Source organism: Schistocerca serialis, chromosome 4 (assembly GCF_023864345.2).
Source record: "Schistocerca serialis cubense isolate TAMUIC-IGC-003099 chromosome 4, iqSchSeri2.2, whole genome shotgun sequence".
In the NCBI taxonomy this organism is placed as follows: domain Eukaryota; kingdom Metazoa; phylum Arthropoda; class Insecta; order Orthoptera; family Acrididae; genus Schistocerca; species Schistocerca serialis.
The window spans coordinates 480,429,358-480,452,522 of record NC_064641.1 but is presented as its reverse complement, the minus strand read 5'-3'; positions in this window follow the sequence as shown (position 1 = coordinate 480,452,522).

Below are 23,165 nucleotides of genomic sequence, written 5' to 3'. Positions count from 1 at the left end.
ACCTCATCGCATACGTCAACATGGGGTCCTCCCCACGGCGGGCGGAAGCCGTATCTCACGACCGTTCGCCGATTTGCGGGGGAGGAATGTGGTGTCACCGCCAGACACCACACTTGCTAGGTGGTAGATTAAATCGGCCGCGGTCCATTTAGTACATGTCGGACCCGCGTGTCGCCACTGTGTAATCGCAGACCTAGCGCCACCACAAGGCAGGTCTCGTGATACGAACAAGCACTCGCCCCAGTTGTACGGACGACCTCGCTAGCGACTAGATGTACGAAGCCTTTCACTCTCATTAGCCGAGAGACAGAATAGCCTTCAGCTAAGTTAATGGCTACGAACTAGCAAGGCGCCATTAGCCTTACAGTGATTGTAATTAAAGTCTCCTGTGTATAGTCAAGAGCGATGTACCACAATGATTGATTAAAGATAAGTATTAATCCAGCTACGTACTTTTCTTCATAGGATTAATTACGTAGCCTGTTCCAGTACTTGACGCCCGTCGGCGTGTGTGTGTACGCGTGCCTTTCTTTCGGCTACCCGTCACTGTGGACTGGCTGCCTTGTCAGTCCACTTCAACTTAAACCTAAATAACCTAAGGACATCTCACACATCCATGCCGGAGGCAGAATTCGAACCTGCGACTGTAGCGGTCACGCGATTCCAGATTGAAGCACATTTTAGTCCTGCATCAGATAACACACGAAACAAAGCATGCAAATTTTGAATGTCTTCTTCGGGCATATGTCCTGCTACGATAATATCGTCCAAATAGTTTGAATAGTTTGGTACTTGAGCAGTCAGCTCTTCGAAATACCAATGGAAAATAGTGGGTGCGGATGCACTGTCAAAAGGCAAACACAAGTATTTAGGTAGCCCATATGAGTGTTCAGAACACACACGGTTTGAGTTTCCTCATCTAGTGGCATTTGAAGATGTGCGTCGCGCAAATCAATTTCTGAAAAGTAGCGACCAGCGCCTAATCGTCTCCATGAGATCCTCTGGGTGCGGCAGTGGATAAATATCAATAACAGTTTGTGAGTTGACTGTAGACTTAAACATAGAGGCGAATACGACCTGAAGGTTTGGGGTGCAAAACTAGTGGAATCGCCCATTGACTAGCTTGTATGGGCGCAATAGCTCCACTATTTTGCAATTCCTTAAGTTCAGTGGCCACTTTGTCTCGTAATGCAATGGAGACAGTTCTGGCCCAGCAAAATTTCAGCTGAGCATTGTCTTTCGTAGTAATATGTGAAACAAAATTGTTAGCCTTGGCTAAACCTTCAGAAAAGAGGTTAGGGAATTCTTTCAGCAAGTTATCTACGCTGTCTTTGGCATTGAATGCAGCCACTGACAACACATTGTCCTGAATCTGAAAGCCAAACAAATGAAACGAATCAAGGCCAAATATGTTCTCACAATCACGAGATTGTAGCACAGTGAAAGTCACAGTTCACGTATGCGAACGATACATGGCAGACAAAGCACATTTTCCGAGAATGGGAATGCCTTGTCCATTATAATCCGTCAGGTGCATGTTAGATTTAGACAGGTGTGGTGAAACTAACAGTTCATATGTGTTACGATTCAGCAATAAGACAGAGGCGCCCGTGTCCAGCTGAAATTTCACTAAGATGCAAATGAACAAAAAGTTTGTTGGACTGGCGTAGCATTGAAGAAACTGTTAGCTTACTAGTTTTGCTAATGCCTGCAGTAGGTTCTGAATACACTGCATTGATTACATAAGCCTTGTGACTAGATTTTTGTGAGTGGGCAGAATTCTTATGCTTGTTCCGCTGCAAACATACGGATTGTACGTGACCTTTCTTGCCACAAGCCTAACACTGTACTTCTCTGTACGGGCAATCTTACCGTTTGTGCCGTGAATAGCACCGAGGGGATGACTTAATTCCATTCAGCGATGTAGGCGCCTGTTAAGAGAACTGTTTACACGGTTTGGCGCATGCGTGCTGTGGCTGCCCACTGGGCCTGCCGTGAGCGAGGGACGACTCGATTGGACAAGTTGGTAGCTGCGCAAATTTATCGGCCGCTATGGCACCTGAATCATACTGATCTAGAATTTGCAGAACCTGATGGAATGATGAATCTGACTGTTTCAAAACCTGTTGCCTAAGCTTGTACATGATCGCATCACGCAACATAACATCTGAATACAAAGCACCACAAGCACGTTTCAGTTTGCATTTTCTCGTCATACCCTGAAAATCTGTAACCCACTCGCAATAAGTTTGTTCTGACCTTTTCTTGAACGAGGGAATTGGTACCTAGCTGCCACCATATTCACTTGTTGGTCATAATAGTTAGAGAACCTACAACCTGATGTTTGGAAACTCTACTCAGAATGGCGTTAGGGGACAATTCATCTACATCTACATTGATACACCGCAAGCCACCCAACGGTGTGTGGCGGAGGGCACTTTACGTGCCACTGTCATTACCTCCCTTTCCTGTTCCAGTCGCGTATGGTTCGCGGGAAGAACGACTGTCTGAAAGCCTCCGTGCGTGCTCTAATCTCTCTAATTTTACATTCGTGATCTCCTCGGGATGTATAAGTAGGGGGAAGCAATATATTCGATACCTCATCCAGAAACGCACCCTCTCGAAACCTGGCGAGCAAGCTACACCGCGATGCAGAGCGCCTCTCTTGCAGAGTCTGCCACTTGAGTTTATTAAACATCTCCGTAACGCTATCACGGTTACCAAATAACCCAGTGACGAAACGCGCCGCTCTTCTTTGGATCTTCTCTATCTCCTCCGTCAACCCGACCTGGTACGGATCCCACACTGATGAGCAATACTCAAGTATAGGTCGAACGAGTGTTTTGTAAGCCACCTCCTTTGTTGATGGACTACATTTTCTAAGCACTCTCCCAATGAATCTCAACCTGGTACCCGCCTTACCAACAATTAATTTTATATGATCATTCCACTTCAAATCGTTCCGTACGCATACTCCCAGATATTTTACAGAAGTAACTGCTACCAGTGTTTGTTCCGCTATCATATAATCATACAATAAAGGATCCTTCTTTCTATGTATTCGCAATACATTACATTTGTCTATGTTAAGGGTCAGTTGCCACTCCCTGCACCAAGTGCCTATCCGCTGCAGATCTTCCTGTATTTCGCTACAATTTTCTAATGCAGCAACTTCTCTGTATACTACAGCATCATCCGCGAAAAGCCGCATGAAACTTCCGACACTATCTACTAAGTCATTTATATATATTGTGAAAAGCAATGGTCCCATAACACTCCCCTGTGGCACGCCAGAGGTTACTTTAACGTCTGTAGACGTCTCTCCATTGATAACAACATGCTGTGTTCTGTTTGCTAAAAACTCTTCAATCCAGCCACACAGCTGGTCTGATATTCCGTAGGCTCTTACTTTGTTTATCAGGCGACAGTGCGGAACTGTATCGAACGCCTTCCGGAAGTCAAGAAAAATAGCATCTACCTGGGAGCCTGTATCTAATATTTTCTGGGTCTCATGAACAAATAAGGCAAGTTGGGTCTCACACGATCGCTGTTTCCGGAATCCATGTTGATTCCTACATAGTAATTTCTGGGTTTCCAGAAATGACATGATACGCGAGCAAAAAACATGTTCTAAAATTCTACAAGAGATCGACGTAAGAGATATAGGTCTATAGTTTTGCGCATCTGCTCGACGACCCTTCTTGAAGACTGGGACTATCTGTGCTCTTTTCCAATCATTTGGAACCCTCCGTTCCTCTAGAGACTTGCGGTACACGGCTGTTAGAAGGGGGGCAAGTTCTTTCGCGTACTCTGTGTAGAATCGAATTGGTATCCCATCAGGTCCAGTGGACTTTCCTCTATTGAGTGATTCCAGTTGCTTTTCTATTCCTTGGACACTTATTTCGATGTCAGCCATTTTTTCGTTTGTGCGAGGATTTAGAGAAGGAACTGCAGTGCGGTCTTCCTCTGTGAAACAGCTTTGGAAAAAGGTGTTTAGTATTTCAGCTTTACGCGTGTCATCCTCTGTTTCAATGCCATCATCCCGTAGTGTCTGGATATGCTGTTTCGAGCCACTTACTGATTTAACGTAAGACCAGAACTTCCTAGGATTTTCTGTCAAGTCGGTACATAGAATTTTACTTTCGAATTCAATGAACGCTTCACGCATAGCCCTCCTTACGCTAACTTTGACATCGTTTAGCTTCTGTTTGTCTGAGAGGTTTTGGCTGCGTTTAAACTTGGAGTGGAGCTCTCTTTGCTTTCGCAGTAGTTTCCTAACTTTGTTGTTGTACCACGGTGGGTTTTTCCCGTCCCTCACAGTTTTACTCGGCACGTACCTGTCTAAAACGCATTTTACGATTGCCTTGAACTTTTTCCATAAACACTCAACATTGTCAGTGTCGGAACAGAAATTTTCGTTTTGATCTGTTACGTAGTCTGAAATCTGCCTTCTATTACTCTTGATAAACAGATAAACCTTCCTCCCTTTTTTTATATTCCTATTAACTTCCATATTCAGGGATGCTGCAACGGCCTTATGATCACTGATTCCCTGTTCTGTACATACAGAGTCGAAAAGTTCGGGTCTGTTTGTTATCAGTAGGTCCAATATGTTATCTCCACGAGTCGGTTCTCTGTTTAATTGCTCGAGGTAATTTTCGGATAGTGCACTCAGTATAATGTCACTCGATGCTCTGTCCCTACCACCCGTCCTAAACATCTGAGTGTCCCAGTCTATATCTGGTAAATTGAAATCTCCACCTAAGACTATAACATGCTGAGAAAATTTATGTGAAATGTATTCCAAATTTGGTCTCAGTTGTTCTGCCACTAATGCTGCTGAGTCGGGAGGTCGGTAAAAGGAGCCAATTATTAACCTAGTTCGGTTGTTGAGTGTAACCTCCACCCATAATAATTCACAGGAACTATCCACTTCTACTTCACTACAGGATAAACTACTACTAACAGCGATGAACACTCCACCACCGGTTGCATGCAATCTATCCTTTCTAAACACCATCTGTACCTTTGTAAAAATTTCGGCAGAATTTATCTCTGGCTTAAGCCAGCTTTCTGTACCTATAACGATTTCAGATTCGGTGCTTTCTATCAGCGCTTGAAGTTCCGGTACTTTACCAACGCAGCTTCGACAGTTGACAATTACAATACCGATTGCTGCTTGGTCCCCGCATGTCCTGACTTTGCCCCGCACCCGTTGAGGCTGTTGCCCTTTCTGTACTTGCCCAAGGCCATCTAACCTAAAAAACCGCCCAGCCCACGCCACACAACCCCTGCTACCCGTGTAGCCGCTTGTTGCGTGTAGTGGACTCCTGACCTATCCAGCGGAACCCGAAACCCCACCACCCTATGGCGCAAGTCGAGGAATCTGCAGCCCACACGGTCGCAGAACCGTCTCAGCCTCTGATTCAGACCCTCCACTCGGCTCTGTACCAAAGGTCCGCAGTCAGTCCTGTCGACGATGCTGCAGATGGTGAGCTCTGCTTTCATACCGCTAGCGAGACTGGCAGTCTTCACCAAATCAGATAGCCGCCGGAAGCCAGAGAGGATTTCCTCCGATCCAAAGCGACACACATCATTGGTGCCGACATGAGCGACCACCTGCAGATGGGTGCATCCTGTACCCTTCATGGCATCCGGAAGGACCCTTTCCACATCTGGAATGACTCCCCCCGGTATGCACACGGAGTGCACATTGGTTTTCTTCCCCTCTTTTGCTGCCATTTCCCTAAGGGGCCCCATTACGCGCCTGACGTTGAGCTCCCAACTGCCAGTAAGCCCACCCTCTGCGACTGCCCGGATCTTGCAGACTGAGGGGCAACCTCTGGAACAGGACAAGCAGCCATGTCAAGCCGAAGATCAGTATCAGCCTGAGACAGAGCCTGAAACCGGTTCGTCAGACAAACTGGAGAGGCTTTCCGTTCAGCCCTCCGGATTGTCTTTCGCACCCTGCCACACCTTGAAACGACCTCCCACTCTACCACAGGTGAGGGATCAGCCCCAATGCGGGCAGTATCCCGGGCAACCACAGTCGTAGTCCGATCAGGGGATGCGTGGGACGAGCTGGCCGTCCCCGACAAACCCCCATCCGGACCCCCACAGTGATGCCCATTGGCAACAGCCTCAAGCTGTGTGACCGAAGCCAACACTGCCTGAAGCTGGGAGCGAAGGGATGCCAACTCAGCCTGCATCCGAACACAGCAGTTGCAGTCCCTGTCCATGCTAAAAACTGTTTTGCAAAGAACGTCAGAACTAATCTACAGAGAGCGCAAACAAATCGACAAAATTTAAACGGTTATTAAAATACAAGATTGCCTAGTAAATGCAGTAATGCTGCTACTTGCGCACTGCTGACACTGCTCGGCGGCGGAAGGAGACTAAGCGAAATTACACTATTCAGGTACTAAAACACGATGCTACACTCTCAAATACTATAATACGCCCGAAATTTATGAATTAAACAATGCAAGCACCAAAAACACGCAAAGAAATTAAGAATTAAACTATGTAACAAATGAGTGAGCTAGGAGTATACGACTTGCTGCTCAGCTGCTTAACCAACGGCGGCAGGGAGCACACTGACTGCGACCAACCGACACTGGCCGTTCAAAACAAAACAGTAGACAAACGACTACGCGAATTTACACTATTCAGGTACTAAAACGCGATGCTACAACTCTCAAATACTACAATACGCCCGAAATTTACGAATTAAACAATGCAAGTACCAAAAACACGCAAAGAAATTAAGAATTAAACTATGTAACAAATGAATGAGCTAGGAGTATACGACTTGCTGCTCAGCTGCTTATCCAACGGCGGCAGGGAGCACACTGACTGCGACCAACCGACACTGGCCGTCCAAAACAAAACAGTAGACAAACGACTACGCGAATTTACACTATTCAGGTACTAAAACGCGATGCTACAACTCTCAAATACTACAATACGCCCGAAATTTACGAATTAAACAATGCAAGCACCAAAAACACGCAAAGAAATTAAGAATTAAACTATGTAACAAATGAGTGAGCTAGGAGTATACGACTTGCTGCTCAGCTGCTTATCCAACGGCGGCAGGGAGCACACTGACTGCGACCAACCGACACTGGCCGTCCAAAACAAAACAGTAGACAAACGACTACGCGAATTTACACTATTCAGGTACTAAAACGCGATGCTACAACTCTCAAATACTACAATACGCCCGAAATTTACGAATTAAACAATGCAAGTACCAAAAACACGCAAAGAAATTAAGAATTAAACTATGTAACAAATGAATGAGCTAGGAGTATACGACTTGCTGCTCAGCTGCTTATCCAACGGCGGCAGGGAGCACAATTTCTGAATGAGATGAAAGACTGCACTTCCTACCGTTGACAAAATGTACCTGATACTTTGTGAGCAATGGTGTTGGCTTCATACTCTTATAACCACTCGAGCCATTCCTCCTCTTTTTCGTTAAACTGGCGAAACGGCGGTATGGCACTTGGAGCTACATTTGTTGTCAGTTGGTCATGCTGCGTTGTTGCTTGGTTGTCCAGGAACGTGTTTAGAAGGGTTGCAATCTGATGCGTCTGAAACTGAAACATCTGTGTTAGCTGCGTTGCATCTGTCGCTTGCAGCTGAGGTGCATGAGCAGGGGGTGGAAGAAGTGGGTTGCTGATTTTGGAATAGGCAAATGAAATAAACAGACAATGCAAGCAATACAAGTAAGCAAACAAGCAAAGAAAATTTCTGCAACGCCCACCTGAAAACACTGAATAGAAAAAAGACTAAAAGAGACACTCTTAAAACATGTAAACACGCGCCTGGAAGTAAAAGACAAGGTAGAATTAAGACGCCATAAAAACACAAACGCCCACAACAAAACAAAAGAGAGAAATCTGTAGCAGCTGGCGGCTCTGGGTTCGAAGCGTTAATGAGTTTCACTATGTTATTGCTCCTATATCGAAGGCACCAAGTTATTCGCACAACTCGTCGTCATCTTGTTGTGTCTAGGAATCCTGAATACTCGGCTCGCTAGACGAACAATCAAACAACTCCTATTAATGAGTTTTATTACAAGTACAAATACTTAACTTTGATCTGAGAATTCTTGTAGTCTGTTATACATGATCATCCACGAGTGCAACTACACAGATGTGCCGTAAGCAAAGGGAGACATACCAAATAATTAATCTTCTTCAGAAGAGACAATACAAGTAACACCTGTGGTCCTGGAGACCGCTTCTAACGAAAGTCTGTCAACTGAACTGCAGTGACTGCTGGTCTCTATGTGTTCTACATAGAGATTGCTTATGAAGAGGCTACGATGCTTCGGCTAACGAAGTGTCTAACGTTGAAGCTGCTACCGAAGTGGCTGCCACCAGTCGGGCGCGACGCTTATGTCGCCCTGGAACTAGATCGGTCAGCGTGCGATTTGCTGACCTCTTGTCACAGTCTTATCTTCTATGGCGTTCGCAACTGGCGTGCCTGCGATGTTTTTATGCCGTAACAGTTAGTAACTAAGTCTGAGTTTTTGCTGACTTAACAGAAACCTTGCAGTCGAGTATAGTAGGAAATTCAGGACAGGTCAGAGATGTACGTTTTCGCCAAGAGGCCGTTAGGCAGGTGTTGACACTGTAAGCTGTGGGTCAGTTCTCACTTCCGTTAGGAAGCAATCTGTGAAATCCACCAAGGGACCGTCACTCTTGTTCCAGACGCATGAGGTGTATACAGCTCACTGGTAGATCTTGGATTCAGGTTTTGGTTTGAGTTATTTCAAGTGTAATGCTGCCTCATTAGTTTCTTTCAGCTATGTAATATGACAGAAAGTTTTGGCGATGAGCTTTGTGAGTTATTTCAATTAATTTTATGTTCGGAGTGCAGTTTAGCAGGAAGGGCTTTGTTCCATCCGAAATTCAGCCACATCATCCATAGTTCGTTGAGCTTGTCTTGCATGAGTCGTTTATTTACTAATTCAATAGCGTATCTGCTCGTAAGGTTTACGTGAATTATGTTACCAACTCGTCATGTTTAAATCAGTAACCGATATTTAGGAACTCGGCCTTTTAGCTGTTATACTGCAATGTGGTACCATAGATTAACTTCATCCCGAACTGATTAAATGGGAAGACTAATGCCTTCAGAGATTTATCTTTGCCACTTCGCTGCCCTTTTCCGCTGCATATTTCACACGAGTGTGTGTGTGTGTGTGTGTGTGTGTGTGTGTGTGTGTGTGAGTGAGTGTGTGTGTGTGCTTTTTTTTTCCTTGTGTTGAACTTCGTCTTGTTGGGCAGTCCACTCCACATGTCTCTTGTTTTATACCCATCAAGAAATGCTGTAATCCTACTTTTAATTATGTGTGAACGACTATCTATAACTATAAAGAATTTCTTTACGTTTTCGATTTATAGATTTATATGCGCTTTAGCTATCACGGTACAAGGTCTGAAACCGACCTGTGTCCTCTCTTTTTATGTTCCGATAGCCTTAACTGTAATGGTGTATGAGATTCAATGTCAGCTGTAGCATCCTAACATGCTTGTTTATATGAATAAGTGCGAGTAATTCATGTTGTCTTTGGTCTATGCCATCCATTCCATATGATTGTCGAACTCGAAGCTAAGCATGCCTACGATACTACCCTTGAGTCCATTATTGTTCTGTTATTGGCGTTAAGGGATCATTTAGTTAATTAAATGACGAGAAAGATGGTTAAGACTGAATTATCGCCTTTTGTGAATTGTATTACTTGTGTTGCGAGCTTTATGTTCCTTCTTTGTGAATCTAGATGGCAATTTCATGTTTGGCAATCATAAATAAACAGCCATTATTTTTGGTTATGAACCTCTTCTTTTCTTAATACCTAGCAAGATTGCAACTTAGATCCGTTCCCATATGTTCACCCTACTAGAACGATATTATTTGCGTGTTAATGTTTTTAGACAGAGGAAGAGATCTATTTTACTATACAGGGTGATTTTTTCCACAGTATACAAATTCTAGGCATTGATCGATGAGAGGATAGGGAACAAGAACCGTCTAATGAACTTTTGTACGTAAATGCGTGGTCTCCATGCTAGAGACCGTTTATTCAGTCATACATTGTTACAGAGACCGCGGTCTAATACGCGCTGTACCATACAGCCACATTTACAGTATATGATGAAAAGGGTTTCCATGTGCCTCAAAACATTCGTGTACGCACCGTAGCATGTTCTGTCTCACACGTTCACATCGGCCAGGATGCATCCGAACAGTGTCAAAGGCAGTATGAATACGCCGATCCAGTATCTCCACATCTGGTATGGGCTCTGCATACACGATACTTTTCAGATCCTCTATAACCAGAAATCACACGGGTTGAGATCCGGCGAACGAGCACCCCATCCAACTGGCTCCTCGTCTGATCTACTGACCAGGGAAGACATGACTGAGATGCGTCCGGACGTTAACGGCGAATTGGGCTGTAGAACCATCAGGTAACAGTCACAGAACCCATCGAATCATCAATGGCACTTCTTCCAGCAGGGGAGTCGAAGTCATTCGCAAGAACCGCCTATTAGGTGACGTGAAAGGAAGACTGGTCCCAAAATACTGTCGCCAATAACCCCGGCCCACACAGTCTGGCTGCGCCGATGCGGATGATTCACTGTTACCAAACCTTGGGGGCTCTGCATACTGTCCCAAAGATCACTGTTGAAGATACCATTCTGCGTAAAGGTGGCCTAATATGTGAAAATGGTGGATGACACAAATGATGACACAAATACCGCAAGCGTGGTTGCCCGATGAAGTAACCAGTGACAAAATTGTTCCCAATGTGGAAAGTCTGGCGCTAGTAAGCCCTGCACACGTAAGTGATAAGGGTAGTAAAAATTGTCATGGATAATGCTCCACATGGTCGTCTAGCTTATCCTGCACTTGCGGGCCAACAGCCTGGTACTAACACAGCGGTGGCCTACCACATGGTTGATCACGTTTTCCTCAAAGTCTGTTGTCAGAACATTTCGGATACGTCCATCATGATTTTCCGCTTCCTGAAACGTCCCTGTCTGAAACAAACGGCGAAACAACATTATGAACATTGAACACTGTGATTGTTGTCGGCGGGGATAGATCACCTGATCCAGCCTTGCTGCCCGCCGCCCGTTGCCATTTGCCTTCTAGTAGGTAAACGCCACGTCGGCAAGCTCTCGATTCAAATGTGGAACCAATGTGTACAACGCTGTATCTCATCCACTAACAAGGTGAGTCAGCAAGAGAAGTGAATCTGACACATTACCGATAACTACTGCAAGAGCGGGCGCTGGGCATGACGTATAAGGAACAGTACCACCCTCAAGGAGGAAACCTTGCGTACTGTAACTGTGGCTGCATGCTACAGTCTGTATTAGACCGCTGTCTCTGTAACAAAGTATGACTGAATAAATGATGTCTCGTTTGGAAACCATGCATTTCTTGACGTAAGTTCATTAGACTTTTTTCTCCGTGTCCTCTCACCGACCAATCCCTGAGTTAGTACACGGTGTAAATAATGACGCTTATAAAGACAAGTCGTTGTTTAAGGCTGTTACCGAAAATCTCGAAACGTTCATGACCAATTTACTCAAAATTTTTACCTAATACCCTAATAAAAGTGAGGACGAACGTAGGCTACATATTTTTTAAATTATGTATAGTGTATAAATATATACATACTCTATAAAAGGGAAAGGTTATTAGCATAAATTTCGGAAATATGTTGGCTGATTTACTTCAGATTATAAACTCATACTCCAACACAATTTCTGACGGATATGAGCTGCATATTTTTAATATATAAGACGTACTACCCTATGAACCAAGTCGTAGCTTAACGTTGTTACCAAAACACTCGAGAAGTATTTGACTAATTTTTTCAAACTTTTTACATGATACTCCAATAAACATTCGGACAGACATGGGCTATAATTTCATACACATATGGGAAATATTGTCACCAATTTACTTCAGCTTTTTACACGATCCTCGAATGAACATTCAGAAACACATGAACTACGTATATTTTTAGTACATGTAGTGCACAAATAAACATAAAATATAAAAAGGGAAACACTGCTACCAAAAATCTCGAAAAATTCTTGACCAGTTTACATATTATTTTTACATGGCACTGTAATGACCATTCACACAGATATAAGCTATACATTTTAATACATACAATGTTTTTGTTGTTGTGGTCTTCAGTCCAGAGACTGGTTTGATGCAGTTCTTCAGGATACTCTACACCGCGCAAGCTTCTTCATCTCCAAGTACCTACTGCAACCTACATCCTTCTGAATTTGCTTAGTGTATTCATCTCTTGGTCTACCTCTACGATTTTTACCCTCCATGCTGTCCTCCAATACTAAACTGGTGATCCCTTGATGCCTCAAAACATGTCCTACCGACCGAACCCTTCTTCTAGTCAAGTTGTGCCACAAATTCCTCTCCTACCGAGTTCTATTCAGTACCTCCTCGTTAGTTACATGATCTACCCATCTATTCTTCAGCATTATTCTATAGCACCACATTTCGAAAGCTTCTATTCTCTTCTTGTCTAAACTATTTATTACCCATGTTTCACTTCCTTATATGGCTACACTCCATACAAATACTTTCAAAAAACATTTCCTGCCACTTAAATCTATACTCGATATTAACAAAATTCTCTTCTTCGGAAACGCTTTCCTTGTCATTGCATGTCTACATTTTTTATCCTCTCTACATCGACCTTCATCAGTTATTTTGCTCCCCACGTAGCTCAACTCATCTACTTATTAAAGTGATAGTTGGGTATTTTTCACACCTGTCAACACCTGCTTTCTTTGGGATTGGAATTATTACATTCTTCTTGAAGTCTGAGGGTATTTCGCCTGTCTCATACATCTTGCTCACCAGATGGTAGAGTTTTGTCATGGTTACTCTCCCGTGGCTATCAGTAGTTCTAAAGGAATGTTATCTACTCCCGGGCCCTTGTATCGCCTTAGGTCTTTCAGTGCTCTGTCAAACTCTTCACGCAGTATCATATCTCCCATTTCAGTTTCATCTGCGTCCTCTTCCATCACCATTATATTTCCATCAAGTACATCGCCCTTGTATAGACCATCTATATACTCTTTCCAACTTTCTGCTTTCCCTTCTTTGCTTAGAACTGGTTTTCCATCTGGGCTTTTGATATTCATGTAAGTGGTTCTCTTTTCGCCAAAGGTCTCTTTAATTTCCCTGTAGGCAGTATCTATCTAGTGATATATGCCTCTACATCCTTACATTTGTCCTCTAGCCATCCCTGCTTAGCCATTTTGCACTTCCTGTCGATCTCATTTTTGAGACGTTTGTATTCCTTTTTGCCTGCTTCATTTACTGCATTTTTATATTTTCTCCTTTCATCAATTAAATTCAATATCTCTTCTGTTGCCCAAGGATATCTACTAACGCTCGTCTTTTTACCTACTTGATCCTCTGCTGCCGTGACTATTTCATCTCTCAAAGCGACCCAGTCTTCTACTGTATTTCTTTCCCCCGGTTCAAGTCCACGTCTGCCCTTGGAAATGTCTTACAATTAAAAACCTGGTTCCTAAATGTCTTACACTATATAATCTATTTGAAAATTTCCAGTGTCTCGAAACCTCTTCCACGTATACAACCTTCTTTCATGATTCTTGAACCAAGTGTCAGCTATGATTAAGTTATGCTCTGTGCAAAATTCTACCAGGCAGCTTTCTCTTTCATTCCTTACCCCCATTCCAAATTCACCTGCTACTTTTCCTTCTCTTCCTTTTCCTGCTATCGAATTCCAGTCCCCCATGACTATTAAATTTTTGTCTCCCTTCACTATATGAATACTTTCTTTTATCTCCTGATACATTTTTTCAATCTCTTCGTCATCTGCGGAGCCTGTTGGCATATATACTTGTACTACTGTGGTAGGCCTGGGCTTCGTGTCTATCTTGGCTACAATAATGCTTTCCCTATACCGTTCGTAGTAGCTTACCCGCGCTCCTATTTTTTTAAATTCATTATTAAGCCTAGTTCTGCATTACCCATATTTGATTTTGTATTTATAACCCTGTATTAACCTGACCAGAAGTCAGGTTCCTCCTGCCATCGAACTTCACTAGTTCCCACTACATCTAACTTTAATCTGTCCATTTTCCTTTTTAAATTTTGTAACCTGGTACGCCTTCACTTAACACTTGTTTTATTTAACCTTTAAATCTAAAGGGGGTGGAAGGGCTGACCGAACAAAGAACATTACAATTCCAATGGTTTTTTTAACTACCCAAAAAAATCTCAGATACAATTTGACAGGCGCCACTCAAACCAGATTATTTAAGAGACATTCGTTAGTAAATAACTTTAACAAACAACTCTAGTTAAGACATTATTTAAGACCCTTTCAATTAACATTACATATAGCCCACGATTTTCCACCAAAATTGACAGGAGCCACTGAGGCCGAATTTAACCATAACTTTAACGAACGATTCTAGTTAAGACACTTTATTTAAGACCATTTCAATTAAAACCTTACATTACATTTAAAATAACATTTGACACACAGCCTCACTTCAACATGAATACTTAAAACATCTTTATAACTTGGTCAATCTTACAGAGCGACCCCGAAATTATTGAAATGCAAATTGACTTATGAGATGGACTTTTAGGGCTTAGAAAGTTACAACCTTGTACAATGATAAATGTGTAATAACAAAAGCAAGGTCCAAGCTTGTAAGGCCAAGTCCACCGCCCGCACGCCAAACTTGTAATCTAAAGGGAACTCCTGCGCTTCGGTTTCCCGCTGCCTCAGCTCACTGAAACACAGACCACACCCGACAAAAGAAGGCAGAAAAACCTTTCTTAACCTTAACAACTAAGATTGATCAGTAAATTGACTCTATAAAATAATGCGGAAGCAGAGTACACGCTTAGCAGGAGGCCCCAAATTAAATCGAACAAGCATCACATCACACGTCGTGCAACGTCTTACTGTACCAAGAGCGATCACAATCACAGTCAACTAAGCGCTCTTAGTAATTAACGTACTTAACTGGGTGTCTAGATGCTGGGGCGACGTTGCGAAGATGCTAGGCCTTCACTTCGCAAGACCATAATAGCGTGTCCCTTCAAGGAAGCAGGCACATCCACAGCTCACGGGGTTGCCGGAGAATGCACAGCGCCGGCCAACTCCCGCCGACTCCAGTACAACCACGTGACAACCGCCGCCCGGCCTCAGTCACGCCGTCTTCGCTTCTGTCCGCCAACCAAACGCCGACTCGCGCACCGCCGCGTTCCGTTCTCAAGCGATGTGTCCTCTCACTACTCGAGGTCGGTCCTCTCTTATATCACTAGCCGGACCAAGCCCAAAGGCAAACCTCTGCACTAGGAAATCGATCGTGCTCATGTCAGAGATACTACTGGCGCTAGTCCCGCCTCAGCTTATAACCTACCTGTCCGATTAAGGGAGCTGACATTCCACGACCCGATCCGTAGAATGTCAGTTTTGTTTGCCAGTACTCCTGAGTTGTCCCCGCCCGGAGATCCGAATGACGTATTATTTTACCTCCGGAATATTTTACCCAAGAGGACGCCATGATCATTTAACCATACAGTAAAGCTGCATGCCCTCGGGGAAAATTACGGTTGTAGTTTCGCCTTGCTTACGGCCATTCGCAGTATCAGCAAAGAAAGGCCGTTTTGGTTAGTGTTGCAAGGCCAGATCAGTCAATCATCCAGACTGTTGCCCCCGCAACTACTGAAAAGGCTGCTGCCCCTCTTCAGGAACCACACGTTTGTCTGGCCTCTCAACAGATACCCCTCCGTTGTGGTTGCACCTCCAGTACAGCTATTCCTATTGCTGAGGCACGCAAGCCTCCCTACCAACGGCAAGGTGGAGGAAGGGGGGCTGGAGGAATATATAATATATACATAAATAAAAGAGGAAACGTTGTTACCAAGAACTCGACCAATTTACTTCAAATTTGTACACGATAATGTTATGAACATTCTGAAGGAAATAGGCTACAAATTGTTTTAGACAAAAATGGACGGGTTTTACGTTTGACTCTTAGAAAACCAACGCTGATCTGTACTCTCCTGTGGTACTGTACTTCTGTTTCGTTTTCACAGACAGTCTGAAGTACGAGAGCAAGGAATTAACACCATTACACAAATTGTTACTCCCACATACTCGTATATTCTTTCTCATTTGACATAATTTTAAACAAAAATTGTGTGCACAACAATGTACTGTTTTGTTTTCTTCCCCGCATTCTGTTCTTACAGAAAAGAGGAAAACTATTTATAGCTTATAGCATATGATCAGAATACTACTGCGGTATCTTTCATTTCCAGTAACAAGGTCTAAGATTATAGAGGGGAAGAAAGAAGAGGTGGACAGAGAGGAGGGAGGTGAGGAATCGGACGTAAGTGGAAGGAGGAGATGAACAGAGAAGGGAAGGACAGGTGGTGGTGGAGAGAAAGGACGAGGAAAAAGTTGGACAAAGAGGGGAAGAAGTGATTGGAGAGAGAGTGGGGTAAGATGAGAAGATGAACAAAAAGGGGAAGAAGAAGAGATCGACAGAGAGGAGGCAGAAGGAGAGTAGGACGTGTATCCAACTGCCATAGGTATTTAGCAGTTGCGAGCCTTGGGGGTGGGTTCGCTAGTTGATTTATAATAACATACCCCAGACCACCTCCCCCCATGAATCATGGACCTTGCCGTTGGTGGGGAGGCTTGCGTGCCTCAGCGATACAGAGGGCCGTACCGTAGGTGCAACCACAACGGAGGGGTATCTGTTGAGAGGCCAGACAAACATGTGGTTCCTGAAGAGGGGCAGCAGCCTTTTCAGTAGTTGCAGGCGCAACAGTCTGGATGATTGACTGATCTGGCCTTGTAACATTAACCAAAACGGCCTTGCTGTGCTGGTATTGCGAACGGCTGAAAGCAAGGGGAAACTACAGCCGTAATTTTTCCCGAGGACATGCAGCTTTACTGTATGATTAAATGATGATGGCGTCCTCTTGGGTAAAATATTCCGGAGGTAAAATAGTCCCCCATTCGGATCTCCGGGCGGGGACTACTCAAGAGGACGTCGTTATCAGGAGAAAGAAAATTGGCGTTCTACTGATCGGAGCGTGGAATGTCAGACCCCTTAATCGGGCAGGTAGGTTAGAAAATTTAAAAAGGGAAATGGATAGGTTAAAGTTAGATATAGTGGGAATTAGTGAAGTTCGGTGGCAGGAGGAACAAGACTTTTGGTCAGGTGATTGCAGGGTTATAAATACAAAATCAAATAGGGGTAATGCAGGAGTAGGCTTAATAATGAATAAAAAAATAGGAGTGCGGGTTAGCTATTACAAACAGCATAGTGAACGCATTATTGTGGCCAAGATAGACACAAAGCCCATGCCTACTACAGTAGTACAAGTTTATATGCCAACTAGCTCTGCAGATGATGAAGAAATTGATGAAATGTATGACGAGATAAAAGAAATTATTCAGGTAGTGAAGGGAGACGAAAATTTAATAGTCATGGGTGACTGGAATTCGTCAGTAGGAAAAGGGAGAGAAGGAAACATAGTAGGTGGATATGGATTGGGGGGAAGAAATGAAAGAGGAAGCCGCCTTGTAGAATTTTGCACAGAGCATAACTTAATCATAGCTAACACTTGGTTCAAGAATCATGAAAGAAGGTTGTATAGCTGGAAGAATCCTGGAGATACTAAAAGGTATCAGATAGATTACATAATGGTAAGACAGAGATTTAGGAACCAGGTTTTAAATTGTAAGACATTTCCAGGGGCAGATGTGGATTCTGACCACAATCTATTGGTTATGAACTGCAGATTGAAACTGAAGAAACTGCAAAAAGACGGGAATTTAAGGAGATGTGACCTGGATAAACTGAAAGAACCAGAGGTTGTAGAGAGTTTCAGGGAGAGCATAAGGGAACAATTGACAGGAATGGGGGAAAGAAATACAGTAGAAGAAGAATGGGTAGCTCTGAGGGATGAAGTAGTGAAGGCAGCAGAAGATCAAGTAGGTAAAAAGACGAGGGCTAATAGAAATCCTTGGGTAACAGAAGAAATATTGAATTTAATTGATGAAAGGAGAAAATATAAAAATGCAGTAAATGAAGCAGGCAAAAAGGAATACAAACGTCTCAAAAATGAGATCGACAGGAAGTGCAAAATGGCTAAGCAGGGATGGCTAGAGGACAAATGTAAGGACGTAGAGGCTTGTCTCACTAGGGGTAAGATAGATACTGCCTACAGGAAAATTAAAGAGACCTTTGGAGAGAAGAGAACCACTTGTATGATGGCAACCCAGTTCTAAGCAAAGAAGGGAAGGCAGAAAGGTGGAAGGAGTATATAGAGGGTTTATACAAGGGCGATGTACTTGAGGACAATATTATGGAAATGGAAGAGGATGTAGATGAAGATGAAATGGGAGATAAGATACTGCGTGAAGAGTTTGACAGAGCACTGAAATACCTGAGTCGAAACAAGGCCCCGGGAGTAGACAACATTCCATTAGAACTACTGATGACCTTGGGAGAGCCAGTCATGACAAAACTCTACCATCTGGTGAGCAAGATGTATGAGGCAGGCGAAATACCCACAGACTTCAAGAAGAATATAATAATTCCAATCCCAAAGAAAGCAGGTGTTGACAGATGTGAAAATTACCGAACTATCAGTTTAATAAGTCACAGCTGCAAAATACTAACACGAATTCTTTACAGACGAATGGAAAAACTGGTAGAAGAGGACCTCGGGGAAGATCAGTTTGGATTCCGTAGTAATGTTGGAACACGTGAGGCAATACTAACCTTACGACTTATCTTAGAAGAAAGATTAAGAAAAGGCAAACCTACGTTTGTAGCATTTGTAGACTTAGAGAAAGCTTTTGACAACGTTAACTGGAATACTCTCTTTCAAATTCTGAAGGTGGCAGGGGTAAAATACAGGGAGCGAAAGGCTATTTACAATTTGTACAGAAACCAGATGGCACTTATAAGAGTCGAGGGGCACGAAAGAGAAGCAGTGGTTGGGAAAGGAGTGAGACAGGGTTGTAGCCTCTCCCCGATGTTATTCAATCTGTATATTGAGCTAGCAGTAAAGGAAACAAAAGAAAAATTCGGAGTAGGTATTAAAATTCATGGAGAAGAAGTAAAAACTTTGAGGTTCGCCGATGACATTGTAATTCTGTCAGAGACAGCAAAGGACTTGGAAGAGCAGTTGAACGGAATGGACAGTGTCTTGAAAGGAGGATATAAGATGAACATTAACAAAAGCAAAACGAGGATAATGGAATGTAGTCAAATTAAATCGGGTGATGCTGAGGGGATTAGATTAGGAAATGAGACACTTAAAGTAGTAAAGGAGTTTCGCTATTTAGAGAGTAAAATAACTGATGATGGTCGAAGTAGAGAGGATATAAAATGTAGACTTTCAATGGCAAGGAAATCGTTTCTGTAGAAGAGAAATTTGTTAACATCGAGTATAGATTTAAGTGTCAGGAAGTCGTTTCTGAAAGTATTTGTATGGAGTGTAGCCCTGTATGGAAGTGAAACATGGACGATAACCAGTTTGGACAAGAAGAGAATAGAAGCTTTCGAAATGTGGTGCTACAGAAGAATGCTGAAGATAAGGTGGGTAGATCACGTAACTAATGAGGAGGTATTGAATAGGATTGGGGAGAAGAGAAGTTTGTGGCACAACTTGACCAGAAGAAGGGATCGGTTGGTAGGACATGTTTTGAGGCATCGAGGGATCACAAATTTAGCATTGGAGGGCAGCGTGGAGGGTAAAAATCGTAGAGGGAGACCAAGAGATGAATACACTAAGCAGATTCAGAAGGATGTAGGTTGCAGTAGGTACTGGGAGATGAAGAAGCTTGCACAGGATAGAGTAGCATGGAGAGCTGCATCAAACCAGTCTCAGGACTGAAGACCACAACAACAACAACCCCAGACCAAACGCTGCCTTGTCACATTCCATTGACCTTGAGTGTAAAAATATCTGAGTTATCCATTGCGCTTGTAATCGATATTAATGCTTTAATTGGGCGTATGCGATATTATAAAGTCAGGTAATCCACACACAAGGTTAGCTAGTGCCCAAGGGGTCCTTACCATAGATTCAATTGATTATTATCCAGAGTAAAGTCATTAAGGAACACCATCCTTTCAGCATGACCGACCTTTACGGAATCCATTGTGGTTGTCACGGAAAAGTTAACTCTAGGGGACATCTCATTACTTTTGTGCTCAGAATTTCATCTAACATTCTATAACAGATAGACTTGAGTGACTCTGCGTGGTAGTTTTGTGAATCACTTACGCTACACTTCTTGTAGAAGTGTGCTTTTCCAACTGCTGAGCATAGGTCTCTTGTTCAAGTTATCTAAGGTATGTATTGGTGAAAAGACGGGCTAAAGTATCAAAAAACAGTGTGTAAAATCTTGGCCTTACTATCTAGCATGCAGCTTCAGTTTCAGTATTGACGACTTCTAATTTCTTGTTTAATACGAGTACAACACCTCAATTTCCTATTAGGCTATGCTTTCGATGTGTATTTAGACTTCCACCATAAATTTCACTTCTTTCAATTTCCCATTTTAGTCAGTTTTCTGTATTTAGTATTGCATGAGATCCAGTGGGTTTCAAGAGTGCTTCAAACACTGAAACTTTGTTGCCGATGCTTCTGCAATTGATCGCAACGATTTTGATTCATCCTTGTGGATTTTATACTGATACCTCCAGATTTAGCACGTTTTATTGTAAAGATTTATACGTAAAATTACACATAAATCCTGATACAAAGAGGGCTTTACAAGCCATTGGCCTACTCACCTCTTACATTTCGCCACATTTATTCTCGTTACTTTTGCTATTATCTCGTCCTCGTAATCAGCAAAGTCAATGATTTTAGCTGCGACCCATCGCATATCTCTGCGAATACATTTGCCAGAAACATTTTCTGTATTTGCACATAGACATATCAGTGAGTGTTACTTTCGGACGGAAAACGCCGTTCGTAATAAGGTGACAAAGTTGATTCTCCCTCCGAACAGCACTTTGGTGAACTTAAGGCTAAAATGTATAACACTCCAATATCCGTCAAGTGTCTGGTGATTTCAGAATTTTAATGCGAAAACATTTATATAGATACACACGAAACGAAAATCCGTTTATGCTTCGAGATCGCTTCTGCAATGACAGAAATAGATACAAATTAATTCAGCGCGTGGTAGAGTTAACAATGACGCCTTTACTTAATTCCAATGGTAAACCTAAGAGAGATTAGTACGGTTAGTTCGCTTTGAATGAACTTTAGCGCGTTACATACGAAACCGTCGTTTCATCATATAGTAATTAATAGCTAATTAAACTTCCAAAATTGTGGATCCAGCACTGATGAGTCTACGTCAGCTGAAGTATTAGCCCGGTAATTAACGGCAGTGCGCGCTACAAATGACGCGACCGCAAACCCCCACCGCCGATCCCCATCCCAAGTCCCCGTTTATTAAAGATAATGCACCACATGGGATAGAGCTAGGAGCGTGCCTTTCTTATAAACTTAAGTTTCTGACTTTTAATAAACGTTCTGCTGTTTCTGTAACTGTGTCATCCATGTAAAACAAAATATCATTCTTGTTGCTTCCGGCGTATCGCTAAAAAAATGATTAAAAATGAAATGTTTATTAGAAGCAATTTTAATTACCTACGTAAATTTTCTTATAAATTCTGACATACCAGCAATGACAGCACGTAGTACTTCTGGTGAGAAACGCAGTAATGTTCAACAGGTATCCAGCTGTACTTGAAACGCACTGTGGTTCTATTTTACACTGAAGAGTCAAGGAAAATTGTACTCATGCCTAATATCGTGTAGGGCCCCCGCGAGCACATGTAAGGGCCGCAACACGACGTGGTATGGACTCGACTAATGTCTGAAATGGTGCTGCAGGGAACTGACTCTATGAAACTTGCAGGGCTGTCCATAAATCCGTAAGAATACGAGAGGGTGGAGATCTCTTCTACACAGCACGTTTCAAGCCATCCCAGATATGCCCAATAATTTTCATGTCTGGCGAATTTTATGGCCAGCGGAAGTGCTTAAACTCAGTACAGTGTTCCTGGAGCCACTCTGTAGCAATTCTGGACGTATGGAATGTCACATTGTCCTGCTGGAATCGCCCAAGTCCGTCGGAATAGACAATCGACATGAATGGATACAGGAGATCAGACAGGATGCTTACGTATGTGTCACCTGTTACAGTCGTATCTAAACGTACCGGGGACGTCCCATATCCTTCCAACTACACACGGCCCACAACATTACAGAGCCTCCAAAACCTTGAATAGTCCCCTTCTGACATGGAGTGTCTATGAATTTATGAGGCTGTCTCCATACCCATATATGTCCATCCGCTAGATACAATTTGAAACGAGACTCGTAAGACGAGGCAACATGTTTTCAGTCATCAACAGTCCAATGTCGGTGTTGACGGGGCCAGGCGAGGCGTAAAGCTTTGTGTCATACAGTCCTTAAGGGTACACGAGTGGGTCTTCGTTTCCGAAAGCCCATATCGATGATGTTTCGTTGAATTGTTCGCACGCTGACACTTGTTGATGGCTCAGCATTGAAATCTCCAACTATCTGCGGAAGGGCAGCACTCCTGTCATGTTGAGCGATTCTCTTCAGTCGTCGGTAGTCCCGTCCTTGCAAGTCTTTTTCCGGCCGCAGAGACGTCAGCGATTTGATGTTTTACCTGATTCCTGATATTCACGGCACACTCGTGAAGTGGTCGTACACGAAAATCCTCACTTTATCACTACCTCGGAGATGCCATGTCGCATCGCTCGTGCGCCGACTGTAACACCACGTTCAAACTCACTTAAATCTTGATAACCTGCCATTGTAGCAGCATTATCCGATCTAATAACTGCACCAGAGACTTGATGTGCCTTATATAGGCATAGGCGCTGCCGACCGCAGAACCGTATTTTGGTTGTGTGCATATCTCTGTATTTGAATACGCATACCTATACCAATTTCTTAGGCGCTCCAGTGTATATTCCACAGCGCTTGCTACATTCAAAATGAATGCTCATAACATTCCCTAG